Here is a 6,607-nt window from a genome sequence, read left to right on the forward strand (position 1 = left end):
TCTTACTCGCCCACCCGTGAAACTATTTGAAATGGCTTGATCATCCGTCCATCACTTCATTTGTGGTTGGTTTTATTGGTTGGTTTATTGGGGTTTAACGTCCCAAAGCGACTAAGGCTATGAGAGACGTCGTAGTGGAGTGTAACGGCGGGCAAGGGAACCTTGAACAATCCATTTCTAAGAGTTTGTTTTCGGCACAAAAGAGAGGTGAACAGGGATCGCACAGACGCTGGATAAACACTGGCAATTCAAGAAGGAAATTCTAATTAGGTTATTTCTCTCTGCACAAGCAGCGAACTTTTCGCTACTCGTTGATGGAGAAGTGCCGTTCAGCACAGCTGCAGGAGTAGCGAACGCAACCAAGTAGCAACGAGTAGCGAACAAAGTTCGCTACAACAAAGTTCGCTACAACAAGTAGAGTAGCGAACAAAGTTCGCTACTCTAGTATTCTCTCTAGGATTGGCCCGTCAGCTTAGCGGTATACAGAGGTGGAGTACAAAATCAATATATACCACTGTGTGTTACAGGCGCAGGAAACAAGTTTTTTTTTTTTTAAGTACATAAAGCCACAGTTGGGTCGCAATGCGCAAGAACTATTTTATTTCCTCAACGTGCTTACGTTATTTTGCTTTGTCGAACAGGGTTTCAAATCGCAACTTTTATCCGGGCTTGATTAAGTCTTCCTTACACTTCATATAAGCAAACGGCATATGTGAAATTGAATGCCGCGCTACACTTCCCGAGCATTGTTCTCATAATAAATAAAATAACATCGCTGATGACGTGACGCCACTAGCCATATTAAGGTGCGGAAATTGCAAAGGCTGCAAAGGCAGTGTTGAAGGTGCTATATCTTGAAAAGCACTTTCAACAAAAACACCTACGATGAACAGCTGGACGCCCCCACTCCAGCTGTTTTGTGCTTTGTGTCGTGCGCGTGTGTTTGTACTGTGTTCTGCCAGACCTTCACGCGCGTGCGACCTGTATATATTTATATTTATCATGTTTATATGTGAATAGATTCATTGCCAGTGTACCCCTCCCCCTGTCCTTTCTAACTGTGCCCTTACCTCTTTCCTTTCACTTCTACACACTGCACGCTATCCTTTATTTCCACTGCCCCAGCTCAAGTGCTTCCAGCAGCGATATAGCAGATGCCGGGGCCAGCAAAAATTCTTTTTCCTTCCATATTCAATGCATAATAAAAACCACCACTACTACGAAAACACCTTAAAACGCGTAGACAAACCGTGCACGAGCGCTGGAGGCCCGACTTAAGTTCTTGGAAGCAGATGGGTGGGGTATTCAGAACTGTATTTCGTAACCTTTTAACGGCTAGGTGAAAGTGTCCAGTGAATATTCGGAGATGGCGCTCCTTTAGGCGCGGAATATCGGGTTTTCATTGGTGTCGCGTATACTTTGCTACGAATGGGTGAGCGTTGCGGGGTAACCGGGTCGCTTCATAAAGTTTGACAAGCTGCATCGGTTCTGAGTTGCGGCTTTGTTGCCACTGCTTTACGCATGTATCATTACTTCACTTCACTTCACTTTATTACCTTAAAGACACCCAGTTAGGGGGTATTACATAAGGGGTGGGTACAGATAGAATCAAACTTTATGTACAAAGATGTTATTCGTTAAATATGGCAGACATAGCGAGTGACATACTGCGAAAAATTATTAAAATGAAGAAAAATGGCATTTTGCACCTTCATTATAGCGCGAGAAGTGAGGTTTCAAGATGTATTTTATGCAGCATTGAAAAAAAATGCCAGCTTCATTGAGAAGTTTGACACGAACATTGACTAATCAGGGTGCATGAACAAGAAAGAGTTCTGAAGCACTATAGACTTTTGCAAATTAGACTGATCTACATTTGGCAGTAACCAGCAACTAGTCTGCAACTATTGGACGTTGTCGGCCCGATAATAACGACAGTTCCAACGACTGGAACGGTCTTCATTACAATTATTGCATCGGTTCAAGACTGCCACAAACGGGAAAATAATCGGCTTACTGATGTCCAGCAATCTTGAACAAAAATTTTGAGTATTGAAATGCTGTAAGGTATTGTTAAGGAAATAGTGAAGACAATGGTGCAGTCTTCCGATGTGCAGCAAGATCTTTCGTTTTGGTTGTTTCCATCAGTAGCATCGAACATTTGAGACGGCCATAGAAAACCAATGGAGAACGCTTTTGACGACAGCAAAACGTTAATAGCAAAAAAAAAAGTTCAAGCCTGCCGACGGGAGGTCTGCGGATATTTTTATTGTCATAGCGAAATATTACAATATATGAAAAAATTGCGCTCATGAACTGGTTCCCGTTCGAAAATGCTTTTGTTCACAATTGTCCGGTATGTGCAACAACCCACCCCTACTAATCTGTCTCATAATTTTCTATTTGACATACGGTACACTAATTTATCTATGAACTAAAATACATCGAAGTGGAGCTAAAGAAATTAGCATGAAAACCTTCGAATAGCATCGTGCTAAGTGCTAAATATGGCTTATGCTCCTAAATAGCAATGTTTCTTGTTTTCGTGTCGTGTTCCTGAACGTATCATTTTATGAACAGATTCGCTTTATCTGGAATTTTCTCCGCCCACTCTTCGCAGTAAAGTGCAGGAACAAAACAAGTGCCGAAAGGAACAACATGTCCTAGTAATTTATGCCAGAACAAAGCTTACACAGATTTTCTGCACGCCAACAGGAGGGGACCGGAGATCTGCACAAGCCAGAAAAGCGGCTCAGAGGTTCCGCCAAGTGAGCAAGCTTTAAGTATAAAGGAATGTCAGGCATGAAATGATGTCAGAGTAAAGTGCTAAAATACATTCAAGATATTCAAAGAAAGCGCTGGCCGCAAATGCTGCAAAATCTGTATTCTCACCGGTTGTAGAATCCTCGCTAAACCATATTTGGTCAATTAGTTCTCCCTCGCCGTCATATTCTCATTCTTTCTAACACAAAGAACGGGATCACATGTTCTGCCTTTGCGGCTATGCCTGAAGTGTGCTCTTACGCCACCATGGCTACAACTCAGGATTTTAGAGACACATGCGGCCTCATTCATTGCGGCCTCAAATTCATTATACATTTTTGCAATGCGCGGTGGTTTGCGACCTGTCATAAACTTCTCGCTTTATTTTGGTTGTTGGAGTGTCCACGTAACAAGAGTTAACAGGTATTTGCAAAGTGCTGCCATGGTCGACGAGGCAAATGGCGCTTATAGTGGACACCTGACGAGGCCTGATCCCCTACTACACTGCACAGCATTTGATGTTGCAGGTCTTTCGCGAGATAACAAAAATCATAAAGATAGATCATTCACTTCCACAATACACTGTGTATGCACTGAAATCGTGCACTGGGACCAGAAATGACCCGTCCACTATACAAAATATACAACAAAGAACAAAGGTGTACAGCGAGGGCTGCAGGCAAGTTACACAGTTCTCTAGTGCTAACCGGGTCAGTCTTCGGATCATCTGACAAATTTTGAGCAATAAAGGCGCGATTTAATCCAACTCAGTCTTTACCGCAGCAAAAGAGTAGAAATTTTGGTTTATCCAGCAAAAGGTGTTATTACTTACGTGCACAGTTCCTTGAGTTCATAGGCATAGTTCCTTATCGATTTTCCATTAGAAGCCCTTCTTATCAATTCCGGGCACAAATTTATCAATGCAGGAATTTGATACTCGATTGTACCCCGTAATGTACTCTAGCATTTATGTAAACTATGTTTCTTTCCTGAGCTAGTTTAACACAATCAGACCGTTCATATGCAACCAGGAACCTGGGTTCATCACTTTTTATGTTACAAAATATCCAGAGTGCTAATTGTTGGCGAAATATCTTAGTAACTACGGGAATATTGTTTTAATATTATACACCTTCCATACGTTTATTTACTGGTAACATTTCAATAAAGCAAATTTTTTTGCACGATATAAATACGTTCCATAAATTCGACAGAGCGCCCCACTTTCATACACTCTAAACATATAAGAGTAATAAGTGAGTGAACTGTGCTCTGGTGTACTGCCTTTTATGAGAGGGTGCGCGCTAGGGGACAGCTTATTCTCTTTTTACTCCCATTTAGGCGTGTTCGTGTTTAGAGTGTACACAGGAAGGCAGCCGCGAGTAAACCATTAACTATCGCGTGGGCAAAAACGAACCCAGGCAACAAGTAGCTCGAGTTTGTTTAACAGGCTAATAGTTTCTGATACGTCAGTGCAGACGTGACAACAGGCTGCGTCTAGATAAAATTTTTAACAGCATGCCAAAAACCTTTTTGATTGCTCACTTGATTTATTCTTTGTGCCTTGAACCTTAGGCAAAAATCCACTACTTATTTTAGACCTAAAATAAGGTAGTTGATTTTTGTTGAAGGTGAGAGTCTATAGAATTTAGATATCTGATATAGGTTATTTTATCTGCGAGGTAACCATGCCGTGGTATAGTTGCCATAGCTGCGCGTATTCGCGAATCATTCATTTAACTCGTTATGTACCAGCCTAGAAAAACTTCAAAACATATCAGGTATTCTGGGTATATATATACAACGTCACTGAAGTAGGAAATAAATACTAGAGCACTTAAGAATGATCGTTGAGGTATGCGTATGCTGTTTTAGCTCAGAAGGGCATGAGTTTCTATAGAGTGTACAAACTGATAACGATTATTCAAGAACTCTCAACTAAATTAAGATGATGAATTTTAATGGCGCATGGGCAGCTTTGGCCAGAAAGAACCATGGCGCAAGGTCAGATAATCATTTTACAGGCACTTCGTCCCAGAGAAGCCGAGCGCCAAGCCAAGGGGGAACTTGTACTCTGTACCGCTACTGGGTACCCGGCGGCACTGAGGATCGAACCCCGCACCTCCCACATGCAAACCGGATGCTGCTGAGGTAAACATTTAATTAAATCAAAGTTAATTCTGCGAGTATCAGTTGTACGGTTTTTCTATCGTTTATCATGTTTATTCGAATCAGAAGCTATCCGATAATCTAAGAATGCACTTACGGTGTGGAGCTGATTTTCCTCATTATTTCCTTTTCTTTGATGGTCAACAAAGCATACTCAACATACTCAACAAGGCAAGTCACCATGCCGTTTGAGAAATTATTTGCGCCGCTGATCTTGAAATCGTTGATACGATAATGTCGGGAAGATCATTTCAAAGTACGATGGCACATGCAAGTGCGGATGAATTGAAAACTTGGGTTCTTCAGTGCAGGCTCTTGATGCTGTACTGATTATGCGAGAGGTGTGAAATACGTGAAAGCACTTCGAGAGATGAGAGATGGCTTGGAGCTGCAAAGATACTTATGAAATAGGCACTACAAAGCGATCCCTTACAAATACGAGCCTTGAGCTTCCGCTGTCATTTTGCTCGGCCTTTTTTGAATCAGCGACTTAGTAATGAAACGTCTATTCATGCAGCTGTGGCTGCATGAATAGATGAAAGATAGGAGCGTCCCCTTTGAAACGGGGTGGTGGCAGTTGCCATCATGCTCCGCTTTTTTCTTTATAATTCTTCAACGGTGTTCTATAAATCGGTCTATAAATTTGCCATGTTATTTCTAATACATTTTGAATCCTACACTTCTAACCTTACGTCATCTCTCTATTTTTGAGCCCCCACTTTTCCGATCACTTTTAGCTAACTTCCACCGCAGATTCATTCAAATGAGCATTGCTCTTTCTGGGCCTTGGGGCCTCACGGAGAGTGTGCCTGCATTGACATCCGGATGGATGCCATCACGTTCGAATATAAAGAGTAAAAACTTTCTGTCTGCAAATTTACCACGAGCTGCACATGTGTCATCTTCATGCTAAAATTTCCTTCTGTAGCCGCGCGTTCTAAGACACCCTGATCTATATTCAGAGCAGGGCACTGCTTCTTGAGTTATTAGACGACGTCAGCAGCGCCACGCGCCACACTGCGGTCTTCATTCGCTCACACGTTCCCGTGAGCCGCCGGCAACCGGTTTTACTTTTACGCCTTCAGCGCATGGTGGTCTGCGCTCAAACATGTTTCTCTGTTTGTTGGGTAGTGTTTCTTGGTGCAATCTGATCAAGCGTCGCGTGTTTCGTGTATACAGATAAACGTAGAAGCTTGTGTGCCTGCCTATACGTTTCTGCGCGCTGTATCAAGTACGCAGCGAGAGTGAGCCGACGGTAGTAGCTTCTGGGATGTACACTTTTTTGTTCTTGGTTGCCGAAAAGGTTGTTGTCCTGACGCTGGAACACAGAAAGAATTTGCGAATTTATTCAGCCTGCATGCTCGTGCCGGTGAGGTGCTTTTTACACAGCACCATGATTCTCCCAAGAGGTAACTGTCATGCATGTCTGCAGGAAGGTGTCCTTTTCAACATCGGCTTACTTCGGCAGAACTCGTTGGTCTGTATTGGAAAAAAAAAAAAAGATGGTTTCTGCGCGCTGGGTGTTGAAATGTTTTATTTTAACTCTGCATGGAGTCTGAAAAATTAATACCGTATTTGCTGCTTGCTCGGAGTATTTGAGGAATAATGGCTATTGCATCCGCAGTGTGTAAAAGCTCACTAAAAACAGCTAAAGTAAAACTGTAACTGCTAGAAG

Source organism: Amblyomma mixtum, chromosome 6 (assembly GCF_055824585.1).
Source record: "Amblyomma mixtum isolate Tamu chromosome 6, ASM5582458v1, whole genome shotgun sequence".
Taxonomy (NCBI): domain Eukaryota; kingdom Metazoa; phylum Arthropoda; class Arachnida; order Ixodida; family Ixodidae; genus Amblyomma; species Amblyomma mixtum.